This window comes from Bubalus kerabau, chromosome 20, assembly GCF_029407905.1.
Source record: "Bubalus kerabau isolate K-KA32 ecotype Philippines breed swamp buffalo chromosome 20, PCC_UOA_SB_1v2, whole genome shotgun sequence".
NCBI classification, from domain to species: Eukaryota; Metazoa; Chordata; class Mammalia; order Artiodactyla; family Bovidae; genus Bubalus; species Bubalus kerabau.
Genome location: NC_073643.1, coordinates 48,498,911 through 48,524,457, shown reverse-complemented (window position 1 = coordinate 48,524,457; position 25,547 = coordinate 48,498,911). Strand labels below are relative to the sequence as shown.

General features: G+C 44.6%; 1 protein-coding gene and 1 long non-coding RNA gene across 3 annotated transcripts in view; both read left to right on the top strand.

Annotated features, from left to right (window-relative positions):
- LOC129634734 (uncharacterized) overlaps window positions 1–8,210 on the top strand; it is a 60,955-nt gene extending 52,745 nt beyond the window's left edge. For both annotated transcript variants that reach the window (XR_008705857.1, XR_008705856.1), the window contains one exon: window positions 7,765–8,210. This is a non-coding gene — a long non-coding RNA (uncharacterized LOC129634734). The remainder of the gene's footprint in view (window positions 1–7,764) is intronic.
- The window catches only part of CACNA2D3 (calcium voltage-gated channel auxiliary subunit alpha2delta 3), a 908,562-nt gene that overhangs the window by 61,478 nt on the left and 821,537 nt on the right, over window positions 1–25,547 (top strand). The gene's annotated exons all lie outside the window — the stretch shown is intronic.

Below are 25,547 nucleotides of genomic sequence, written 5' to 3'. Positions count from 1 at the left end.
CATGGTGGTAGTGCTATTATAGGAGTTGATGAAGGGCTTAAGCTAAAGCCTGTACGCTGAGCATGGAACCTTCTACTTCAGGCTCTTGTGATTGCTGCCGAAATGAACTCATCTTAATTTCCCTGGTTGCCCGTGGTTGTATTCTTGCTTCTTTGTCCCCAGCATTTATCTGTAACCTCAAGAGAATGTTGTTGCTGTTGTAGCTCATGAGCAATGTATGCTCAAATTTTAGCTCTGTGAAATTGGTAGAAAATTTAGGTGAGGAAGAATTTTTTAAAGAAAGGATTACCTTATTTTAAAACATTACCTTATTTCCACTGATCTGTCATCTGTTTCCATGGAAATAGAATTAGGAGTTAGTTTCTGACAAGCGTTTTCAGGGCTGTCTCCTGATTCCCACTCCGGTTTCCATAGAGATGGAAGCACGCTGGTGAAGACAGGGTAAAAAGGATTCCAGAAAGTAGTGAGGTGCCGTGTAGACTGTGGCCCGGACTCCGCCCTGCAGATTAATGTGGTCAGGTTGCTTAGGAACCCTCTGCGATGCTAGTACTTTCTGGAAGGTCAGAGGTTAATACTCAGAAAAGGACCTTGGCCCTAAGATGGGAGGCTCTCTTGTTTTCCACTCTTTGCCTTCTAGAATCATCTTCAGAGACAGATTCAGCCTTCCTGGACACTTACCCCTGCCTCCTCCTCGGCATTGACTCTAAAGCAGTTGAGACAATCGGATATTGATTGCCTGGTGATTTCGGTAGCTCCAATCTCCCAAGTGGGCAGAAGCTGGTTTTTGTCTGCCAGTTCAGTCTCCCTGAGTCCATACACTGGCAGGAGCTTTCAGATCTTCTATCTGCTTTTAGTAAGCAGACACAGGAACAAAAAAGCAAGGTTGAGTGGCTTTGTCACGAACCCTACTTTGCTATTTCTGAGGGCGGTCTTGGTTATTTGCCTGGAAATTTTGAAATTGGTTTTCCCAGTTCAGTTCAGTTCAGTTGCTCAGTCATGTCCGACTCTTCGCGACCCCATGGACCACAGCATGCCAGGCCTCCCTGTCCATCACCAACTCCTGGAGTTTACCCAAACTCATGTCCATTGAGTCAGTGATGCCATCCAACCGTCTCATCCTCTGTCATCCCCTTCTCCTCCTGCCCTCAATCTTTCCCAGCATCAGGGTCTTTCCAAATGAGTCAGCTCTTCGCATCAGGTGGCCAAAGTAATGGAGTTTCAGCTTCAACATCAGTCCTTCCACTGAACACCCAGGACTGATCTTTAGGATGGATTGATTGAATCTCCTTGCTGTCCAAGGGACTCTCAAGAGTCTTCTCAACACCACAGTTCAAAAGCATCCATTCTTCGGCGCTTGGCTTTCTTTATAGTCCAACTCTCACATCCATACATGACCACTGGAAAAACCATAACCTTAACTAGACAGACCTTTGTTGGCAAAGTAACGTCTCTGCTTTTTAATATGCTGTCTAGGTTGTTCATAACTTTCCTTCCAAGGAGTAAGCATTTTTTAATTCCATGGCTGCAGTCACCATCTGCAGTGGTTTTGGAGCCCCCCCAAAAATAAAGTCAGCCACTGTTTCCCCAGCTGTTTGCCATGAAGTGCTAGGATCAGATGCCATGATCTTAGTTTTCTGAATGTTGAGCTTTAAGCTAACTTTTTCACTCTCCTCTTTCACTTTCATCAAGAGGCTTTTTAGTTCCTCTTCTCTTTCTGCCATAAGGGTGGTGTCATCTGCATATCTGAGGTTATTGATATTTCTCCCGTAATCTTGATTCCAGCTTGCGCTTCTTCCGGTCCAGTGTTTCTCATGATGTACTCTGCATATAAGTTAAATAAGCAGGGTGACAATATACAGCCTTGACGTACTCCTTTCCCGATATGGAACCAGTCTGTTCCATGTCCAGTTCTAACTGTTGCTTCCTGACCCACATACAGATTTCTTAAGAGGCAGGTCAGGTAGTCTGGTATTCCCATCTCTTTCAGGATTTTTCACAGTTTATTGTGATAGTCAATAAAGCAGAAATAGATGTTTTTCTGGAATTCTTTTGCTTTTTCGATGATCCAGAAGATGTTGGCAATTTGATCTCTGGTTTCTCTGCCTTTTCTAAATCTAGCTTGAACATCTGGAAGTTCACAGTTCATGTACTGTTGAAGCCTGGCTTGGATAATTTTGAGAATTACTTTACTAACATGTGAGGAGAGTGCAATTGTATGGTAGTTTGAACATTCTTTGGCATTGCCTTTCTTTGGGATTGGAATGAAAACTGACCTTTTCCAGTCCTGTGGCCACTGCTGAGTTTTCCAAATTTGCTGGTATATTCAGTGCAGCACTTACACAGCATCATCTTTTAGGATTTGAAATAGCTCAACTGGAATTCCGTCACCTCCACTAGCTTTCTTGGTAGTGATCCTTCCTAAGGCCCACTTGAGTTCACATTCCAGGATGTTTGGCTCTAGGTGAGTGATCACACAATCATGATTATCTGGGTCATGAAGATCTTTTTTATACAGTTCTTCTGTGTATTCTTGCCACCTCTTCTTGATATCTTCTGCTTCTGTTAGGTCCATACCATTTCTGTCCTTTATTGTGCCCACCTTTGTGTGAAATGTTCCCTTGGTATCTCTCATTTTCTTGAAGAGATCTCTAGTCTTTCCCATTCTGTTGTTTTCCTGTATTTCTTTGCAGTGATCACTGAGGAAAGCTTTCTTTATCTCTCCTTGGTATATTTTGGAACTCTGCATTCAAATGGATATATGTTTCCTTTTCTCTTTAGTTTTTCGCTTCTCTTCTTTTCATAGCTCTTGGTAAGGCCACCTCAGACAGCCATTTTGCTTTTTCCTATTTCTTTTTCTTGGAAATGGTCTTGCTCCCTGTCTCCTGTACAGTGTCATGAATCTCTGTCCATAGTTCATCAGGCACTCTGTCTATCAGATCTATTCCCTTAAATCTATTTCTCACTTGCACTGTGGGGAATTTGACTTAGGTCATACCAGAATGGTCTCGGAGAAGGCAATGGCACCCCACTCCAGTACTCTTGCCTGAAAAATCCCATGGACAGAGGAGCCTGGTAGGCTGCAGTCCATGGGGTCGCTAAGAGTTGGACACAACTGAGTGACTTCACTTTCAATTTTCACTTTCATGCCTTGGAGAAGGAAATGGCAAGCCACTCCAGTATTCTTGCCTGGAGAATCCCAGGGATGGGGGAGCCTGATGGGCTTCCATCTATGGGGTTGCACAGAGTCAGACACGACTGAAGTGACTTAGTAGCAGCAGCAGCAGCAGTAGGATGGTCTAGTGGTTTTCCCTACTTTCTTCAACTTAAATCTGAATTTGGCAATAAGGAGTTCATGATCTGAGCCACAGTCAGCTCCCAGTCTTGTTTTTGCTGGCTGTATAGAGCTTCTCTATCTTTGACTGCAAAGAATATAATCAGTGTGATTTCAGTGTTGACCATCTGGTGATGTCCATGTGTAGAGTCTTCTCTTGTGTTGTTGGAAGAGGGTGTTGGCTATGACCAGTGCGTTCTCTTGGCAAAACTCTGTTAGTCTTTGCCCTGCTTCATTCTGTACTCCAATGCCAAATTTGCCTGTTACTCCAGGTGTTTCTTTACTTCCTACTTTTGCCTTCCAGTCCCCTATAATGAAAAGGACATCTTTTTATGGGAGTTAGTTCCAAAAGGTCTTGTCGGTCTTCATAGAACTGTTCAACTTCAGCTTCTTCAGCGTTACTGGTTGGGGCATAGACTTATTACCATGGTATTGAATGGTTTGCCTTGGAAATGAACAGAGATCATTCTGTTGTTTTTGAGATTGCATCCAAGTACTGCATTTCAGAATCTTTTGTTGACCATGATGCCTACTCCGTTTCTTCTAAGGGATTCCTGCCCACGGTAGTAGATATAATGGTCATCTGAGTTAAATTCACCCATTCCAATCCATTTTAGTTTCCTGATTCCTAAAATGTTGACGTTCACTCTTGTCGTCTCCTGTTTGACCACTTCCAATTTGCCTTGATTCATGGACCTAACATTCCAGGTTCCTATGCAATATTGCTCTTTATAGCATTGGACCTTGCTTCTATCACCAGTCACATCTGCAGCTGGGTGTTGTTTTTGCTTTGGCTTGGACTCTTCATTCTTTCTGGAGTTATTTTTCCACTGATCCCCAATAGCATATTGGGCACCTACCGACCTGGGGAGTTCATCTTTCAGTGTCCTATCTTTTTGCCTTTTCATACTGTTCATGGGGTTCTCAAGGCAAGAACACTGAAGTGGTTTGCCATTCCCTTCTCGAGTGGACCATGTTTTGTCAGAACTCTCCACCATGACTTGTCTGTCTTGGATGGCCCTACACATTATGGCTCCTAGTTTTATTGAATTAGACAAGGCTGTGGTCCATGTGATCAGACTGGCTAGTTTTCTGTGACTGTGGTTTTCATTCTGTCTGCCCTCTGATGCCCTCTCTCAGCGCCTACTATGTTATTGGGGTTTCTCTTACCTTGGACGTGGGGTATCTCTTAACGGCTGCTCCAGCAAAGTGCAGCTGCTGCTCCTTACTTTGGATGTGGGCTATCTCCTCTTGGCTGCCGCTCCTGACCCTGGACATGGGGTATCTCTTCATGGCCACCGCTCCTGACCTTGGATGTGGGGTATCTCCTCTTGGGTATCTCCTCTTGGCCTGCTTTTACCTAAATCTAGTCAGTCTGCACTTTTACCAGAAAAGCTGGTCAGAAGATGACTGATACTATTGACATAAATAATCTGTTTATAAAAGAAGATGTCTCTTGAAAAAAATAGTTTAAAAATAAATGAAAATAAAATGGGATGTTTGAGTGGATTTCTCCCCTCTGGACCTAGAGCTTTTGGTGCTGGGTTGAGTGTGGGACCGGAAAGGTTGAGGCTGCCTGGGGAGGAGTTGGTTTCCAGAATCTCCAGGTTTCTGTTTGGGAGGCACTTCAGGTGCTGGTCTTGAAGCTTCACCGGCACAGCCAGCATGTCTCTTAAACTTCAGCACCAGATTGCTTTGAATTGGTGGCCGATGGTACCTGTAGAGGTTTGACACTCTCCCTGAGAGGCTATAGCTCATCCTGGGAAGGTTAGGACCCTCCTCAGAGATTCACACTGTTTTTATTTCAAAAGAATAAAAAGGGAATGAGAAATAACCCAAGATTTACTGAAGATTCTACTCATTGGCCCAAAGTGGGAATGTGACCACTTGGGTCTTCTGCTGGCATCTCAGTAGTTGGATGTAGATTACCAATGAGGAGAAAGATGTGAAAGCCAGGCCTTCAGGCAGCCTCACTCCCCGGGGAAGCCCCTTTTAGGGACATCCTGCTGCTGCCCTTGGGGTATTTGTCCTCTGTTCTTCAACTCTCACCCGGCTTGATCTTGACTCTTGAGGGTGTCTGGCTGAGCTACCTGCACCTCCACCCCTCCTGCCTGATGGTGGAGGTATCTCACTTGGTGGGATTTTGCTGAGATCCTCCAGAATTGACTTCTTTATGGCTGGGACTATCTCGTTCTGTGCCTTGGATGTTCCTAGCTTTAGTTTCTGAAAGATGTTTCCCACCCCGCTTTTTCCCAATTCTGTGTTTTCACTAGTTTTTTTTTGTGAAGCCATAATTGGGAAAAAAAGGAAAATCTTCCAGAAATGAGTGTAATGTGAAGAACAGCCTTAGCTTGACAGAGCGACTGCATTTCAGAGACGCTAGTCCAACCATGTGAAGAGGTGGATGGGAGTGCATGAGGCCCTTACTTTACCAGGTGGAGTCATGCACAACCCATGTGTTGCACACTGGCTTTGTGCCTGGTGGGACACCAAGTGACCTTGCTTAGTTGCCATGATGCTGAGTGGGCTTGCGGCAAAGATCTGTCCAGTGAGTGAGCAGTGCAGTTACCATCTGCATTTCACGGACCGCGAATCTGAGGCTCACGACTGGCGTCAGCCCAGCGCTATGAACCTCAGAGCCCCACGGCCACTGGAGTACTTGAATGCACTGCTGGGCTGGAGTCTCACCCAACTCTTACCTCAGTTCAAGGAGACTGGGAGCCAGGCCTGCTGACCACCAGCTGCTGCTCTTTTTGTTAGTAGCTCTCAGTGTAGTAACTGTCTTATCCTTGGAGGCCTAGTGTATATGTTGCTTCCTCTGTAGAGTCTTGCAAGAACCATGTCTGCCTCTTGCTTCAGCAGGGCTTTCCTGGTGGCTCAGACAGTAAGGAATCTGGCTGCAATGCAGGAGTCCCGAGTTTAATCCCTGAGTTCCCTGGAGAAGGGAATGGATACCCACTCCTGTATTCTTGCCTGGAGAATGCCATGGACAGAGGAGCCTGGCGGGCTACAGCCCAGGCGATGGCAAAGAGTCAGACATGGCTGAGCGGCTAACCCTTTGACTTTCAGCAGGCCTGACTGCTCCGCTGCTGGTGTCCTGGGATGTGCTTGGTCAGTGCTGGGTGTGTTGCATGCACTGAGCCTGTACTGTGTGTCTGACCTCCCAGCCTAGCAGGTCCTTGAGGGCCAGGGCTGCATCCTCTGCCCTAGCATCCAGCAGGTGCTCAGCAGATGTTTGTGGAAGGAGGGTACCCTCTAGATGTTAGCTGAATGGATTCTGTGAGCTAGCAGATCATCTGGTTGACCCTGTAGTGATGAATAATGAAGGCTTCCTAGCATCCCTAGGATCCCAGAGGGTGTAGACCTGGAATTGCTCTCTTCTCTGAGAACAGTGGATGATGGTTCAAACCTGAGTGGAAACAGCAGAACAGCTGACACTTACAATATTCACTTTTTACTTACTGTGTGAAAGGGTTTGATTGTAGGGTTGTTAATCTAGCTGTCAGGTAAAACATGAAGGTCTTATTTATTATATAAGGAGGTACTTTATGAAGAAATTGAGCTGTGGTGATGAATACGTATTGGACACTAGTTACATTGCTGCTATTAATCAAGGTATTCATTTTCAGCAGTAACAGCTAGCACGAGGGATTGTAAAAGTATATAAACTTATCCAGGGATGAATTATACCATTTGAAGATTAACTCCTCAGTAAGAACACTGGCTGTTTACAATTAGGCTTTTTAAAAACTTAATCATAACCCTGCATTTAAACAATAGTTACGGTTAGGCATACCAACAGAAGGAGACACTGCTAATTACTTTCAATTAATAAAATGTATGCTCTTATTAAAATAGGTCATAATCTAGACCTCTCCTGAATAAAGAATGCTTCTTTGATGTCACTCGCTCCAGGGTCACAGCTGTTTCAGCAGGATTAAAATTTGAACCTATCACCTATACTTCAAAATGCTTTTAAGTGCTTTGTCATGAACAGTGTCACTTGCTTTTTAGACAGTTCTTGTGAGCCGGACCAAGTCCCACATGACTTTTATTGAAGAGGAAAGGGGTTGTCTGGACGCAAGTTGTGGAGTGGATTCTCTTCTGCCCCAGTGTTCTTGTGGCAGGTGTCCCTCCTGGCACGGTTGTGGGGGGAAGTGAAACTGTGGATGTCCTGGCTGCAGAGTCTGGCACATACTGTGCTAATACATGGGCTGTTTTTAAAATGATATCTTCAGTGGTTTGAAGCCAATATCTAACTTTGGAAGCTGGTTTTAATACATTAAATAATCTGGTGGGCTTAAAGATCGATAAATAAACCCTCTGGAAATGTGTTTACAGGCAATAATATTTATCATGGTTAAGTTTTATCTTGCCCCAAAGCTGAAATTATAAAGTAATTTTAATGAAATTTCTTGTGTTTTCTATGCCAGGACTGATGACAAATGAGGGTGTTTTGGGTAAGCCACTTAGCAGTGCTACCTTTTCCAGCACTCCCGGAGGAGAACTCATCAGCATTCAGCAGCCCCGTCTGGGTGGAAAAGTCTGTTTTGTTTAAATGAGATTTTTGCTGGATTGCTATTTTTATTTTGAAAATCCAATTTTAGCTTTTTGTCTCACATAATAATGAGTTTTCTGATAAATATTGTCACCCTTTATTAAAAGTGTAAAGGAGAGGTAACAAACAGCTTTCTGCAATGAGATGGTGTAATAAATAAAATCAGATGCTCGAAGTCGGCTTGTCATTTGGCATAAATAAATACATCCCTTCTTACTGGACAGAGAGGCAGAGGGTACTGATGGTAACTTTGGAGAAATTTGATGCTGCCTTTGAAAATCCAGAAACTGAAATGACTGTTCCTGCCTTATTTGATTTAGAGTGGCTACGATTAGATAACTTGGACGGTTGATTTTGGTTGGGTTTCACTGTGCTGTGGCTGAGTGCTTTACTCACGCAGTGGATGATCGCTGGGAAAGGGCCCTAGGCAATCACTTCCGCACTGTGGGCTTCCTTTGGGATGGCAGAATCTGCTTATCGTGGCCCAGGACAGAGAATAAATCCTGGAAGCACCGTACAGCTCAGATGACAATCTGAAAATAGCAATCAAAGCAGGGACTAAAAGCTCAGGCACAAATTCAGTTAGCAAACAGAAGAACTCATCTGTCAGGCACTGGATGGAAAGCCTGTTTCTGAGTTTATTTCACAGCATATTATGACGACATTTCTTTAAATTGCAATTCATCTCCACTTAAAAGATATAATCTACATGTTCTCCTGGGAAATAATCAGAGATAAAGCTTGACTATTTTTTTTCCCCCTTGAAGTTGACCTTGTCTCCTCAAAAAACATTTTTCACACTGAAATGTGATTCACTTGATTCCAACAAAATTGAAATAAAACTTACTACAGTTAGCAGTGAGCAAGAAAGTGAATTTGGGTTTGAGAGAATTGGGAGAATCAGGGATAAAAATGAGTTTTGTTTTTTTTATTTTTTTTCGCTATTCAAAAAATGAATATACTGAAGCGTATGCTGGGGTACCGCATAATTTCATAGTAGTTTGCACGCATTTCTGTTTCACAGCATGGGTTGTTTTGAGAGTGGAGTTTGTGGCGGGCCTGCCCTGGTTTGGCTGAGAGGAGCTTGGAGCCTAGGAAGAGAGGAAAGCTGTTGACAGTCACAGGGCTGGTTCAGGTGAAATCTGCGTCCTGGACCCTGTACTCAGGGAACTGTTTGCCAACGTGCCCTTTGCCTCTCTGGAACTTTTCTTTCGGGAAGCCTTCTTGGTTTGTCGATTCATATTTGCTTGCATTTAAGAGGAGCCATAAGATACATGTCTCTTCAACAGAGATTTGAGCAGTGAGTGACCGGTGGGGCGCCCTTCTGTCCTCTTGGACTCACTTCCTTTCCATTTAAGGAACGTGGAATTGCCTCGACTGTCACCTGCCTTTTCCAGGGCACCTGTCCCCGTGTGTTTCTGACCAACTTTTTAGATGAGACTCAACTGTCAGAGGTCAAGTTCAAAGGCAGTATAGTTGTCATGAGAACAAGAGGATGTAGTTGTCAGTCTCTTTGAGTGCAGAAAACAAGTGCTTTTATGGAGCTGGAATGATTAGAGGTTCAGGCTAGTAGGGAAAAGCCTGGGCCCTAAAAGTTTCTGTCTGAACATTTGCTGCACACTTGGCAAATCCTTGACTTGTCAAATCCTTGTCACTGCCTTGGTCTTTGCTGTATTCCCCAGGATATGGTTGGTATTCATGACCTGTTTGAGTGAATACCATCCACTTCTGTGATTGTTGACTGTGCTAAGGCCTTATGACCTCCCTTCTCTGATTTTAGAGGCATAAAAATGAGGTCTAAGAGCGTGTGTCATTTGCCCAAGGTCACCAGCCCAGAGTCCCATTCCAGGTTGCACTCAGCACTGGCAATAAGAGCACAGGACTTTAGAGCCCCCCAGTACAGCATACCATCCCTCATCCCCCCTCCCCACCTCATCTTTCGTTTGCCCTCTTGGCCGACAAACCATCACACAGGGAAGCCCTTTATGGCTTACACAGGTTATTATTAAACCTGAGCAATTTGAACTCATTTCGGGAGGTGGCCTCCTTTCCTAACCATGCTGCATTCTTAGCTCACATTTCTGTTTTTCCTTTGATTCAGAGTAGTGAATGTGGGCGAAATGAACGTTTTCTCTGGAACTTGGATTCCGGAGTTTTCCAGAGTTAATAGCAGAAGGCTGCAGAGTTTGTCTCTGTCAGCAACATTCTGAGGTGAGAATCCCAACCACAGCCGGGTTCCTGGGAGGAGAGTGACTTCTAAGTTACCAGTGACTGAGGCAGTAGCCCTAAATGGAGAGAACTCAGTCACATTGTGTTATTACCCAGAGGGCCTGAGTGGCAGCAGGAGGGGTTTGTCTGCACTTCCTGTAGATTCTATTCATAAATGTTGGAATTGTTCTGATGACAGAGCAGTGATGAGCCCATTGGTTTAGAAGGTGAAATCATGGAAAAACCTATTTTAGCACCACAAAGTTAGGATTCTTGTACTTTTCAGACTATAGCTCTTCTAAAGGGCTCACAGAGTCCAGAGGCTTTCAGGCTCTGCTTTATCCTGACCTTTTTAGGATACAAAAGGAAATACTTACCTTAGAATTAAACGACTTTCTTACAGAAGAGAGTCTCCTCACAAAGTCATTTGAACAAATAACTTTGTGAAATTCTGCATTTTTGGATACAGAATGGTTGTCTTAAAAAAATTCAACATTTTTTTCCTTTGGCACTTGTGTATTTGCATACTAAAGGTTCTGAGCAGGCCTGAGAAAGAAGCCTGTTTGATTTTACCAACCTTAATGGCATTTTGCAACCTTCAGTTCAGTTCAGTTCAGTCGCTCAGTTGTGTCTGACTCTTTGCGACCCCATGAATCGCAGCACACCAGGCCTCCCTGTCCATCACCAACTCCTGGAATTCACCCAGACTCACGTCCATCGAGTCAGTGATGCCATCCAGCCATCTCATTCTCTGTCGTCCCCTTCTCCTCTTGCCCCCAATCCCTCCCAGCATCAGAGTCTTTTCCAATCAGTCAACTCTTCGCATGAGGTGGCCAAAGTACTGGAGTTTCAGCTTTAGCATCATTCCTTCCAAAGAAATCCCAGGGCTGATCTCCTTCAGAATGGACTGATTGGATGTCCTTGCAGTCCAAGGGACTCTCAAGAGTCTTCTCCAGCACCACAGTTCAAAAGCATCAATTCTTTGGTGCTCAGCCTTCTTCACAGTCCAACTCTCACATCCATACATGACCACTGGAAAAACCATAGCCTTGACTAGACGAACCTTTGTTAGCAAAGTAATGTCTCTGCTTTTCAATATGCTATCTAGGTTGGTCATAACTTTCCTTCCAAGGAGTAAGCGTCTTTTAATTTCATGGCTGCAGTCACCATCTGCAGTGATTTTGGAGCCCCCCAAAATAAAGTCTGACACTGTTTCCACTGTTTCCCCATCTATTTCCCATGAAGTGATGGGACCGGATGCCATGATCTTCGTTTTCTGAATGTTGAGCTTTAAGCCAACTTTTTCCCTCTCCACTTTGACTTTCATCAAGAGGGCTTTTAGTTCCTCTTCACTTTCTGCCATAAGGGTGGTGTCATCTGCATATAAGTTAAATAAGCAGGGTGACAATACACAGCCTTGATGTACTCCTTTTCCAATTTGGAACCAGTCTGTTGTTCCATGTCCAGTTCTACCTTAAGCACCCTAAATTTTAATTTGCCCATAGCACACTTCTAGAAATGGAGTTCTAGGTTCTTAGAGGCCAGTCTCACATCTAAAGATTACAGTATAACATCTAAAGGTTACATTACATCTATTCATGGACAGATAGTCTGCAGATTCAAGGCCAAATCCTTTATACCAGGAATCAGTAAACTTTTTCCTTAAAGGGTCAGATAGTAGATATTTTGGGTTTTGCAGACCATGGGGTTTCTGTTGCAGTCACTGTACTCTGCTATTGTAGTGTGAAAGCAGAGACAGTACATAAATGAATGGACACCGTAGTGTTGCAATAAAGCTTTAGTGAAATGGATGGTAGGCTGCGGGTCTGTGGGTCATAGTTTGCCCATCCTGTGTTAGATCCGTGGTCCCCAGATCAGTCTGCTGCAGGTTCTGTGCCATCGCCTCTGGCTGTAACGCATGTTTTGATTCAGCAGCTCCTAGTCCTGGACTCCTGGGACAGCTCGAGCACCTGCTCCTCTGTCCTCCCATAGCTCCCCTCCTCCTGCCCCTAAGCAGTGTGCTGCCGTCACTCGTTTCCTGCCCTACCCTGCCCCCACAGCAAGCTCTGTAACAGAGACCTTATTTCTAGTGTGTCTCCAGCTCTGATCATGGGCATAGAGGATGTAGCAGACACTCAGCAGGCTCTCACTGGGAGCTTGTTGGATGAATAGAGCGACTTGATACAGTGTTTCATCTTGCTTTGTTTGCATGAATTCTTAGAGTTAATAGTAGATACAGCAAGCGGAAATGCTCTTTCCAAATAAAAATTTCAGACGTTCCCAAAGATATGGCTCATTTGGATGAATCTGAAGATGAATTCTGCATCTTCCCAGGATATATGCTTCTCGGGTAAAGGAAGAAATGAGGCTACTGTGAACTGTGGTAAATTATGCATGTGGAACAGAAAAGCCAAGTGAAAATGATAATTTAGGGGGCAATGGGGAAGTATTTGAAAGATCTGAAGGCGTATTTTTCTCCTTCTTTCTCCATGTATTAGAGATTAAATGATATAGACCTTTTTCTCTTTTCACCCAGGCCTTTAAAATATTTTTTTCTGGTAATTTCTCTTCATATTACATGACTGCTCTAATTACATCTCTAGTTTTAAGATAATAGAACTGCATTTTTAATGTGCTCTCTGCTCTGTCTGGATTTATGATATCTCTCCTTCCTTACTCCTGAAAAAAAATGTAACTGAGTTAATACTAAAATAAAATAGGTGAATTAAAAGGAAATGAGCCTTTAAAATCTCAGATCCAACCCAAGCGCTCATTGAACAGCTGGGCTCCTTATCTCTGAAACCAGGAGAGCCCTGCTCTCACCTGCCTTTACTGATGGGAAGCCCCACTAAGCTCCAGGGGTGGCCACGATTCTGAGATGGCCTGAAGAGGACGAAAAGAGAGGCTGGACTGATGTTTCCTAGGGACTGAAGAAGACCCTGGAAGAGGCACCTTTCGTCTAGAAAAGGCATTGTGGCTGTCCCGGAGTCTACTGTTGGGCATCGGAGACTCTGTCAGCAGTTTGTCTCGGGGGTTGCTGCAGGCTGTGGTGACTTTCAGAGTGTTGGCAGGCAGAGTACTCCTAACTCAGTGCCACTGCTGATGAATGGGGTGACCTTGGGACAGTCACTTGACATCTTGGTCTTCTCCAGATGACTCCATTTGTGTCTAGAGTGATCGATTGGCTTCCTGGGTTGTCTTCAATGTTAACAAATAAACCTCCATGTACTCAGTTGAATATTAAATACCACCATACTTGTTTGTTATTTTAATCTTATAGGAGATTCCTTGCTATAAGAAGGAAACACCAGAGATTTCAAAGTCTTGACAAATGAAATAATTGGATACACTAAAGTGTTCCTGATTGTTCCTTATTTCATTAAAACACAGGTCCTTTCTCCTAGGAGCTCATATCTAAATGAAAGAAGTGAACACACGTACCCTGAACTTCAGGATTCGGGGATAATAGCATTTGTAAGGCACTGTGGGAGTGTGGAGAAAGGCATCACTGGTTGTCTGGAGTGGGCACCATGCAGTCAGGAAGGGCTTCCCAAGTGGAGTCATGGTGGATTTAGCTGTTTAAGGATGACCTGGTATTCACCATATAGAGGGCCAGGGTGCTGAGCATTCCTCATAAAGAAAGAAGAACTCTCCAATAATTATCAGGTCCATAGACACAGCATCAGCAGAATAACATGAACTTGTGTTTTTTTCCAGCCAGAGGCTCTGAACTGTAGACTGTCTAGCTGCAGAATATATGTACATGGAAGTCATGGTATAGATTGCTAAACATAGGTCATGGTTGTGATTATTTAATCTTTTCTATTGTTACACTTGCATTTATCAAGTATAAAAGATGAACCAAGAAAAACTAGGAGAAACTGCAGGAATCACCCTGAACAGATGACCCTGCTGAGACAGGCAGTCATGGTTCAGCACCAAGGACAGTGACATGCAGCCTGTCCAGCTCCGGGACCTGTTAACTCCTCTGTTGTTGATTCACTGGTGTTGGATGTGATAAGGAATAGCATTCGTTGCAGAGTTTGTATTCACTGTGCCCTCAGGGCTTCATCCAAGTCAGGCTTGATTGCCTGTCATAGGTTATGATATCCCTCTGTTGGTATCTAAATCCACATTCCCTTGTATAGACAGACCCCTTGGAGTTGGGATCAGATCGCAAGGGTTCTGCTCCTGAAACAAGTGGAAGGACATGCTTGCTGTTTTCTGCCAGACAGTTGGCTCAAGGTTATAATTTTGTTCTCAATTCCTTCATGCATGTGAAATTTCCATGTCTCCCAGGTCATAGGTTATGAACACAGGGCCCCTTCTCTAATAGACCCTTAGATCTCACATTTCCAGAGTAGCTTGTTTTTCTGTTTATCAGTAGAGTGGCATTAGTGGTGATATAAGCTGCCAAATTATGTGGCATAGAAAGAGTCACTCATTTAGGACTTGGCAGGCCACTCCAGTATCATTTGTGGTATTTGTCCCTCAGCAACTCAGGATAATGAATTTGGCCTTTGACTTTTAACAAGTCAATAGAATTTTCTCCAGCTCCCCCCAATACTCCAGCCTCAACCAGAAGTGAAGCTGAGGTGTCTGAGCCCCCAGCATGACTCTGCATATTGTATTGGAAGCATTAAAATAACCCCTTTACATTTACTTTTGAAATGATGGCTCAGCTTTGTTGAAGGACTTCTTGGGTTTTGTGGTGTTGAGTCTTGATTTTTTTAACTCCCTCTTAGCCAAGTTATTGACTGGGAAACATTGGTGTGTGGGCTTGGCTCCCTGAAGACGTATAGTCATAGCTAGAAGGATTAAGAAGGGTCTTTGCATGGAACTGGCCCACTGATCATGTGTGTGGTGTTTCTGGTCTGAAAAATATGGTTTTTTTTTTTTTAAATGTTCATATGACTATTTCAAAACATACTTACTAGAGTTAGCTGTGCTCATGGAACTTTGGTCCTGGCATAACCGGGACCAGCGTTGTGTGTGTATGTGTTCTGTTCAGTCACACAGCTTAGAAGGCTCTGCATTTGGTTTAGTGACCTGTTGCCACTTTCTTAAAATTCTTTATAATTTTTTTACAGAGGGCCCCACATTGGTATTCTGGACTCAGTTCCATAAATTACATAGCTGGTCCTGGGCATACTGTAGTATGCGAAGAGTGTAGCAATTAGAGTATGTGGACCTTTAAGAGACCTGAGGAGTTCTGAGTCTACAGAAGGTGGCAGGGATTTTAATAAATGTTCTGTTCCTTAATAAAGGTTGCATAACCATCCTCTGTGGTAGATAGTTTTAGCATAAGGCCAGTGAGGGACAGAACCAAAGTCAAAGACAAAGGCGGTCAGTGGCCTTGTGTCTGTCCAAGCAGACTGATCCCTTTCTCTCCCAGCCCCCAGCCTGTCCTCTGAGATGGAGAGTGAGGAGGCAGCGAGGAGGGGTCAGAGCCCTGCTGGGTGGGGCTGGATTGAAGTCCTCAGTGAGCTGGAGTAGCTGGCAGGCTGGATGCCTCTGGGTGTAGGATGGACGAGATACTGGGATGCAGGATGCTTCTCGCCCAGCTTCAGGACGAAGTTGTCTGGAGCGGTGAGAGTTTGAAGAGATTTCTTGGAAGGCCTTTCTCAGCCCCATGGGCGTGAAGGAGAGGCAGGGTTAGCCAGAGGCATCACCCAGGCCTCTCTGCCCTGTCAGCTGATTCTAGGCCCTTTGTGCCTTCAACTTAGATTCTTTTAAAGGAAAGTTTTAATTTTTATGTCATTAAGGTTAATGAAAACACACAATTTTCTCCTTTTTAGTCTTCACGTGTAACAATCCATTCTCATAAATGCTTTCCCCATTATTCCTCATTGAAGACAGGGTTATGACCAAGTGTTAGCAGCAGGGAAAGGGAGGTATGTTTCTTAAAACCTCTTCCCTGAGTAGAAGGCAAAGAGATAATGGGGGAATATAGGATTTAGGACCAACTGCTGACAGTTAAAAGATTATGTTCCAGACAAGTGACACCTCTCCCTGCCCTGCCATCCGTGCACACTGCCACTTTCCCCCTTCCTGAAATCTAGAGATTTAAAACCTCACATCCCTGTAACCTTTGATTTTTAGCTTCAGCTTAAATCTCTAAGCATGTCACTATCAGAGTTTCTGTCTATAGAAACCTTTGAATGTGAAGCTCAAAGCGATCCCTCTGGTGTGCTTTCTCATCTTCTCTTTCACAATGACGGCACTGGCAGTAAGCCATTTTTCTTCAGGGAAAGTGAATCTCTTTCTTCTGATGCTCCTTGTAAGATTATATAGGATTATAAATACAACATTCTAGAGATATTTTCCAACCATCCTGTTGCACCTGAAGAGCTGTTAAGGTGTTGTGGATAGAACACAGGTTTGGGATCTGTAGAGCTGGCTGAATCCTGACCCTGCCACTCAGTGTTCATATGATCTTGGGCAAAACAGTTAACCTTTTTGTGCCTCAGTTTTCCCATCCGTAAATTGTGAATCTCTGTCTGAAACAAGAGGGGAAAAACTCTCCAAGGACTGTCACTGGGACCCCTAAGGGGGTAAATATCAGAGCCTGACATGGTGTTTGGTGTGGTTGCTGCTTTGACCAGTGTTGGTGGAAGCTGAAGAAACCCTTCCCTTTGTTGAGCTGGATTTATCTTAATTAGTCATGGTGAACTCACTCTAAGACTGTTGTGAAGGACTCACATGGAGCCAGAAGGCATCCTGCTCTGAAGAAATGGAGGACCACCTTGAGGCTTAGATGGAACAGCATTTTCCATCCTCTAAAAAGGAAGCAGAACTTGGGCAGCCAGAAGGAGCAGGGGCAGTGTTTGGGGACAAACAAAATCTTCAATGTCTTTTTGTAATGGGAGATCTCATCAGATTAACGATTTTAAAATGAGCATTTTTCTGCCTTCTGGCTGTACTTAATGTTCTAATGCCTTTTAAAAAAAAATCATCAACAGCATCATCATCATCATTATCAGACTACTCAGCTTAGTATTTTTGGTTTATAGCCTTGCCGAGCAGTCTAAACTGCTGAATGGACTTCATAATCTGGTGGCCTGGGAGCTCCTCAGAAGGAGACAGGCAGTTTTTTGTCTTGTGTACACATTGAGCTGAGTAAGCATGAGCAGCTTCTCAGCATGCGCTCTGTCCCTGCGGCAGCTGAGTGGGTGGCGTGTTCAGCCCCTCTGTGGATGGTTGCCTTGGAAAAGCTCAGATTTGGCGTCAGGCAGAGTGGAGTTTGGGTGTCAGGGCCGTTTATTTGGGGTAAGCTGTGTAACTTCTCTGGGCTTCCATTTTCTGATACTTGAGGAAGATGATGGATCGTGGTACCCAGTTCCACAGTGCTGAAGACTGAGAATTGTATGAAGAACACAGAGCCGGCAGGTGAGGGAGGGCTCTGTGGGTTTTAGCTGCTGCTGCTGCTGCTGCTGTTGTACAGTAATAGCTAGTTCTCTGTTTCTGTCCTGAACTTGGAAGTGAAGGATCCTAAGATATATTGACATTGGACTTGTCTGGAGGAGGTTTGGAAGTTTGGGATCTGCCAGCTGCCTTCTCGTGCATTCATGCTCTCCCTGTGAGTTTTCTTCAGAATGTCTTGCCATCTAAAATGACAGAACCTGGGATGCAGTGTTTTTTTTAATTCCCTGTCAGTCAGCAGTGCCAAGTGACTCAAGAGTGGGTGGCCCTTCATCCTCCCACTTCCAGAAAGTTCTTTTAAAGATTGCTTGAAGGTGGAGGGGAAGACTTTTCTTTTTACCACAAATGATGTGTTTTGACAAAAATATATCACCGTGGTAAGTTTATGCTAAAGGGGAAATGCTTGCTTTTACAAACTGGGCTTATTTTTCCTTCTGCAAAGAGGGCATCAAGTCCCCCATGCAACCTGTGAAGATAGCTCCTGACTGAGGCAGGACTGGTGTGACAGGCCCATTCATCCTTGCTAAACACGTCAAAACTCCAGCAGTGCTCCAGCAGGCTCTCGGGACATTTAAAACCAGAGACCTGAAGGAGGGGCCCAGCAGCCCACAGGGGTGCGTGCTTTTATTTGTCTGAACAGCAGGCCCCAGTGCTGCCACTGCTCTGGCATCCAGGCCAAGTGGTTCTCCTCCAAGTGTGGCTGCACAGGAGACATGAAGCAGCCTCAGCTCCCCACCTGCTTGTTCCCACCACGTCCAAGGGCTCTGTGTGCATGTGTGTGTGCGCGTGTTCATGGGTGCACACACTGTGTTGGTTATGGGTTGTCCTCTGGGGACCGTTGATGCGGATCTCCAGGTCACTCAGTGGGAGTGAAGCTGTGACGGCAGATGCATACTGACGGCTCTCCAGCTGGTGCAAAGGAGAGCGACTTTTAATTGAGCGAGTGTTATGGAGCCTCAGAGAGACTCAGAGAGTCTGTCATTGTAGAAGAACCGTGATAGGGAGGAGCAATCTGAGAATTAGGGGCAATGAAACAGTGTTAGTTGCAGCCCTGTTAGGGCTGGGTAGGTTGTCCTTCAGACGTTCTTTCTCTTGTTACTGTGCTGAGGATACTGCTTGTGATCCCGGTTAACCTTTATTCTGCACATGACCTTGGCAAGCACTTGCTAAATCATTCATGTTTAATTCTCACAACAACCTTCTGAGGGAGGGGCTCTTCTCATGGAATCCATTTCTCAGGTAAGGGCATGGGACTTGGAGGGGTGAAGTGACATTCCCTGTCACGAGGTCAGTTGGGGAGACTGGTTCCAGCCCAGGTGGTAGGATTTTGCGATCCTTGTCTTTGGCCTTGATGCTGGAACCGAAGCCATGGCATGTAAGCCTGCTCTGAATGCGTGTTGTGCTGTCCACAGTCACACATGTGAAAAAGCAGCCAGCGGGGCTTTTGCACATCTTCTTGCAAATGGTGTGTTGTAGCCCATGCCTTTTCCAAGGTCCAGTTTTTTCCTGATATTAGCTAAGGCTTCTCCTCTGTCTCCAATGATGGCATCAGATGACATAATGATAATAAATATATGAACCCTAGTTTCTAGACATAAATATATGAACCCTAGTTTCTAGGCACTGTTGTAAGAATTTTCAAACATTATCTCATTTGATTTATGAAATAGATACTGTGATAAGAAAGCTGTGGTACATATACACAATGGAGCATTACTCAGCCACTAAAAAGAATACATTTGAATCAGTTCTAATGAGGTGGATGAAACTGGAGCCGATTATGCAGAGTGAAGAAAGCCAGAAAGAAAAACACCAATATAGTATACTAATGCATATATATGGAATTTAGAAAGATGTTAATGGTAACCCTGTATGTGAGACAGATGTATAGAACAGTCTTTTGGACTCTGTGGGAGAGAGTGGCATTGGGAGAATGGCATTGAAACATGTATAATATCATATAAGAAACGAATCGCCAGTGCAGGTTTGATGCAGGATACAGGATGCTTGGGGCTGGTGCACTGGGATGACCCAGAGGGATGGTATGGGGAGGGAGGTGGGAGGGGGGTTTAGGATGGGGAACACGTGTACACCCGTGGCAGATTCATGTTGATGTATGGCAAAATCAATACAGTATTGTAAAGTAATTAGCCTCTAATTAAAATGCATAAATTTAAATTAAAAAAATTTTAAAAAAGAAAACAAAAACAAAAAAAACAAAAAAACTAGTTACTGTGATTAGACCCATTTTCCTGATGGGGAAACTGAGTAACTTGCCTGCCATCTTGGGGCCAGTGGGTGACCATCTAACCTACACTGCCTGGGTCTAGAGCTCCAACCCATAACCACTGGGCTGTGTGCTCTTGAGAGGGACTCCCAACCTAGGAGATTTTGTTGTAGGAAGAATGTTCATCAGGGCTGATTTAGGGTGTTGCTGGGAGCATCAGCTCCATGTCCTAGAGACCTGGGTTCAAATTTGGGTTCCCTCACTTACAGACCATGTGGCTATGGGCAAGTCATTGTTTCCCTGTGCCTGTTGCTTTTATAAAAGTAAGACAGGAGAAGAGTATCTACCTCCCTGGGATGTTGAGAGCCCAGGGTCTGGCCCATAGTCAACTTACAGAATTTGGGAGCTAGCATTAATTTCACAATTGAGAAGCAAGGATGTGAGGTAGGACCATCCCCCAGTCACTGAACCCAGACACTGAAACCAGTTCTTGCTCCTGCCTCTCTTCCACTTCCCCGTCTTTCTAAGCAGTGTTTCTCCTGGCTTCCTTCCTCTCCCTGGGATTGCCCCATGCCCTCCTCTGAGAGGGCTGCCTCCTGTGTCTGGTGTTCCATTTCCCACATAGTCCCCAGGTTGCTTAGAGCACGCCTGACCTGATCTCTTCTGTGCTAAAGAGTCCCGAGTGTTTCCCAGTCAGTTACAGTCAGCTGTTCCTGAGTCTCACAGGCGTTAGACTCACCTGAGGAAGCAATTAGTATGCATACTCTGGGGTCCCAACCCTAGTGGGTCTAAGTTAGACCCAGGAATCTGCTGTCGGGCTGTTGTCGCAGGTGGTTCTGGCCCGAGAGATCTGGACTGAAACAGTGATCTGTGAGAATCAGTCCAGGTTCTTTTGCCTGCCTCCTCAGCCCGGCTGATTTCTGCTTCTCAGTCTCTACTGGGCCGCCCACTCTGTCCCCTGCCCCTGCTTCCCTTTTGACCTGGCTTCTGTGTTTCAAGATTTATCTTTGAGAGGGACCAACATGAAGAAATAGTGGCAGAGATAATCATCATAATATCTAGTATTCGCTCACTGAAGATTCATCATATGCTGGGGAAGCTTTTACATATATTGAGCATTTACTCCTCATAGCCCTGTGAGGTCAGTACACATGTTGTCTCCACTTTGGTTGATGTGGAAAGTGAGGTGTGGGAAAGCTGGGTACTTTGCTGCAGGGCTGGTGGCCAGTGAGCAGGGGAGAAGGCCAGGTCTTGGCAGGATATGTGTGGGGCCCTCCCCCTGGGCTTTCGTGGCCCTCGTTCGGGTTGCCCCAGATCGCAGTGGCTGGAGGAGGCTGCTGGCGCAGAGTGCAGGGCTCGGGGAGGAGGCTGCTGGCGCAGAGTGCAGGGCTCGGGGAGTCTGGCGTGCTGTACTGTGCAGCTCAGCAGCAGGCAGTTCGCTGGCCTTTCCCACAGGTGACAAACCTGACCGTTGTGATTTGAGCCTAGAATCTAATCTAAACACATGGTTTTAAAGTTTTCATGGGTTTGATAAACACTGAATTTTCCTGGAGCATGACCTCTGTAAGTCATCAGAGTTATTCAGTATTTTGAACAAGCCACATCACCAGGGGCAGTGTTAATAGACGTTGACACACCTGTGTGTGCTTGCGCTTGTAGCTGTTGCATTTTCAGTGATTCTGTATCCAGGTATGGACATCTGACTGTTTATGTTTTAGTGTAGTTGTGCCTAAGTTTTTATCTACTGAAATACCTATTACTTTATTCCAAACCACTTGCCTTTGATTTTCTATTATAGGTCAGGTATGCTAATTTTTTTTAATGTTATAAGTTGATATTATCTGAGTTTCATTTTAAGATAATAAAGGCGACTTTGCAAAATGATTGCTTTAAAAAGAGTCTTTAGTCTCATCAGGTGAAGAACCACTGCTCTACAAAATCAAACCTGTTAAGGGGTGGGAGGGCAACAAGTTCTCAGGAGGGAAACCTAATGGATGGATCCTCACAGGAAAGTTGTCGAAAGGAAGCTTGAGTCTGGAATACCTTTGCTAGACCTCTACTTGCCTCCTGCCCACATATCACAGCCCTCCCGGTTTTCTTTGAGATGTTAATTTGTTGCTAGGAAAATTATCTTGTCACTGACAAACGAAATCTGGAAGAATCAGCTCTTCTTATAAAGTGGTTCCTATGGTATCTGCAGGGCTTTGTCGGTTTGCAAGTTATGAATATTTATGTCTCAGAAAAAAAATTCCTCATTTAAATTGCATTTTCAGTAATTTCTCACTTAATTTCCCACAGAAAATAATGACATTTCCAGCCTTTGCCTAGGTGAATGTCTTGAGAGACAGCAGATTTCACACTTGGACTCGGGGGGCATTGGATTTTACCCGATTCCAAACACACAGGCAGGCTTACTGCCCTGCAATTGCTTCCATATAAAATAGTGCATGTGCCCGGTACGTTATTGACTGGAGATAAAATGCCAGACGTGATTATGGTAAATTAGACCTTTTGCATTATTTATAAGAGCCAGTGTAAACTGCGTTTCACTTTTCCCCCACTCACGTTTACATAAAAGCCATTGTAGGACTTGTTAGTAAACAGTTTTAAAATTTATTATATAATCGGCCAAGTTTGAAAGGCATTTCTAGCCCAGGTTTCCTCCTCTTTATCTATGAGCTGTTCTGTTCAAAATGTTATGTGCCTATGTTGTATGGGCCTGAGCAAAGTCAAGGAGAAGCTGAACTTGGGGCTGGCAGGACATGCCTCTTCTGTGGCCTCATGTCTTCTCGTCCTGGACATGGTTATTTGAGCATCTGTGGGAAGGAGTTGCCATCTACAGCATGTCTTTATCCCTTCTCGATTTTCAGGACAGTATGTAATGCCTAACTCCAGTATGGATCCACCTTCAGCATTTTCTCCTGATCAAAACTTTTCAGAAGTGGTTTTTTTTTTTTTTTTTCTGGTGCCATTTTTTCCCTCCCTTTGGTCTTACACTGATCTCTTGAGGGAAGCAAGGAGAATGAGCCCACAGATAAAATTCCTTTCTTGAGTTGTGTGTGTTGCTTTTTCATGGCTGCTGCTGCTGCTAAGTCGCTTCAGTCGTGTCCGACTCTTTTCGACCCCATAGACGGCAGCCCACCAGGCTCCCCTGTCCCTGGAATTCTCCCGGCAAGAGCACTGGAGTGGGTTGCCATTTCCTTCTCCAGTGCATGAAAGTGAAAAGTGAAAGTGAAGTCGCTCAGTCGCGTCCGACTCCTAGTAACCCCATGGACTGCAGCCCACCAGGCTCCTCTGTCCATGGGATTTTCCAGGCAAGAGTACTGGAGTGGGGTGCCATTCACATAACGTCTTAGGCTTGTTTGAGATCTTATAGTGTCGGAACTGCTTCTATATGTGAGCGTTTCTGATCCTCTGGCTGCTGGGAGGAGCTGACCTGTGGGTGGGTGCAGGCCCTGGAGGGAACAGGGCTGAATGGGAGAGGGTCACTAGCCATCCTTTCCATATTCATTCCTCCATTTCTTGGCGTATTCTTTGATGAACCCTGTCTGCATTTCCTCCTTCTCCATTTCCTCATTATCTCCAACCTGACGTTAAAAGTTTCTAGCCTTTGGGTGTTGGAGATACCCTTGGGAACCGCTTTCTCTGTGTGGAGAGAGAAATCTTGGGCTTGGGCTTTGATTAGTGAAGTGATGCTGTATCTTTGGACACACTCACGATGAAAGTCAGAACAGCATGTGTGAAGTTCCAAGGAAAGGAAGATGTCAGAAGCTAAACTGATACCTCCTTCTTATCAGACTTTTCTTTTTTTGACCTAAAAGAGCTAAAAGACTAGCTCTGTTCTTTCCCTGTGCATAACAAAGACGAGGGCAAGCCACTGTCTTTGTATTTCTTTGTGTGTCCCTGTCTTTGTAATAGCTAAAAGAGCCCCCAGCCTAATAGGCTCCTTGTGGCTCCGCCAGTCTGACCCCCAGAGGTCTGACATAGCGAACCCGCCATTGCCAGAAAGGCCTGACTTTTGTGTGTCAACTCAGCCTTTCCAAGGGGATTTTAATGTGTCTTGAACCCTCTTCACATGGATGATCTAGGGCTAGCAGCCTGATGTTAGGCCAGAGCCTCTGGCTTCCCATGGCACAGAGTATTTCTGTAAACCAGCTGGAAGTTGCTGGCCAGGCTTCCTCCATAGAGCATTGATGGGCCAGATGCTCTGTGGGGCTCTATTTGCTAATTTATACTATTTGCCCACTTTTTATGCTTTAGTTCCAGTACGTCTGGATAATAAAATTAAACTGGCCCATTTGTAGCACATTAAATGGCTTTGTTCTTCTGCTTTGGCACTGAGCCTCATGTGGAATTGTGTAAAGGGAAGACTCTTAGCTGGGGAGCCCAGTGGAATTCAGGGTTTCATAGCCAGCTGTCAGTTCAAGGTCGTAGATTTGCTCATCAGGCCCTGAGTGGTGATGGGCTTTGTGCGTTTACCTGGTGGCATCATCTGCAGCCCCAGGTGCGGTGAGGCCTCCCTGCATCTGGACCCTGAGTGCACAGATCTGGTTGGCGCAGGTCACTCACCAAGGCTTTTGTTCTTCAGTTGACTTTGCTGTGCTGAATGATGGCTACTGCCATTTGCTTCTTTGTGCCTGGTTCCTTACTTTTGCTATGGAATAGAAAGCTATGGGCTTTTCATAAAATTTATTAATTTCTCTTATTCCTGGCTTCCTATGCTTTCTTTTCCCCCCTCTCTTCTTCCCTTTTAAGCCCTTATTTCTGCTCTTCTTATTTTCCTTCCTCACCCTGTCCTTGACTCCTTTCTTTTAGGGCTAAGGATTATATTCTCTATCTTTTATGTTTTTTTTTTTTTTTTTTTTAAGATTTATTTAGTTAGTTAGTACTATTTTTTAGCTGTGGAGGGTCTTCGTTGCTACACATGGGCTTTCTCTAGTTGCAGTGAGGGGGCTACTCTTGGTTGCTGTGTGTGGACTTCTCGTGCTGGAGTTTCTTGTTGCAGAGCCAGGCTGTAGGCACTGGGCTTCACTGGTCGCAGTGCATGGGCTCAGTAGTCGTGGCTCACGGGCTCTAGAGCGCTGGCTCAGTAGTTGTGGGGTGTGGGCTTACTTGCTCCGTGTCGTGTGAGAACTTCTGGAACCAGGGATTCAACCAGTATCCCTTGCATTGCATGGCAAATTCTTAACCACTGGAACACCAGGAAAACCCCAATATTCTCTATTTTGATACTGTCTTTTTCTCTCTTTTTTGGAAACTTTAAAAAATGGACATCCTTAAATGTATTCAAAATAATAAGATGATCCAAATTCTACAGTTACCAAATCTTGGCTAAATCTGGTTTCATCTGTATCTAGTAATCTGTTCCACTGCCCCCTGGATTATTCTGAAGCAGTTCTCATGCATCATATCATCTTTTCTCTCAGTATTTCAGTGTGTGTCTTTAAGAGAAGGACTTTTCTTTTAGACAAAAGACTCTTAAAGGAGAACATCATAGAAATTTGATTATTCAGAGGCTGTTAATGGTCATTGAAAGCAGTATTTCTCAAAATACAGTATAGACTATGATAGAACTAACGTTAGTAAAGTGAATCCATTTTAAAATAAAAGTATTAGTATAGGGCAGTGGTCAGAAAACGAAGACTGGAGGCCAGATTTGGCCCACTGCCTATTTTTTGTAAATAAAGTCATATTGGACCGCATCCTTTCTCATTTGCTTGCCTATTATTTATGGCAGCTTTCGTGTGACAATGGCTGAGTAGAGTAGTTGTGACAGAGACTGTCTGGCCTACAAAGTAGAA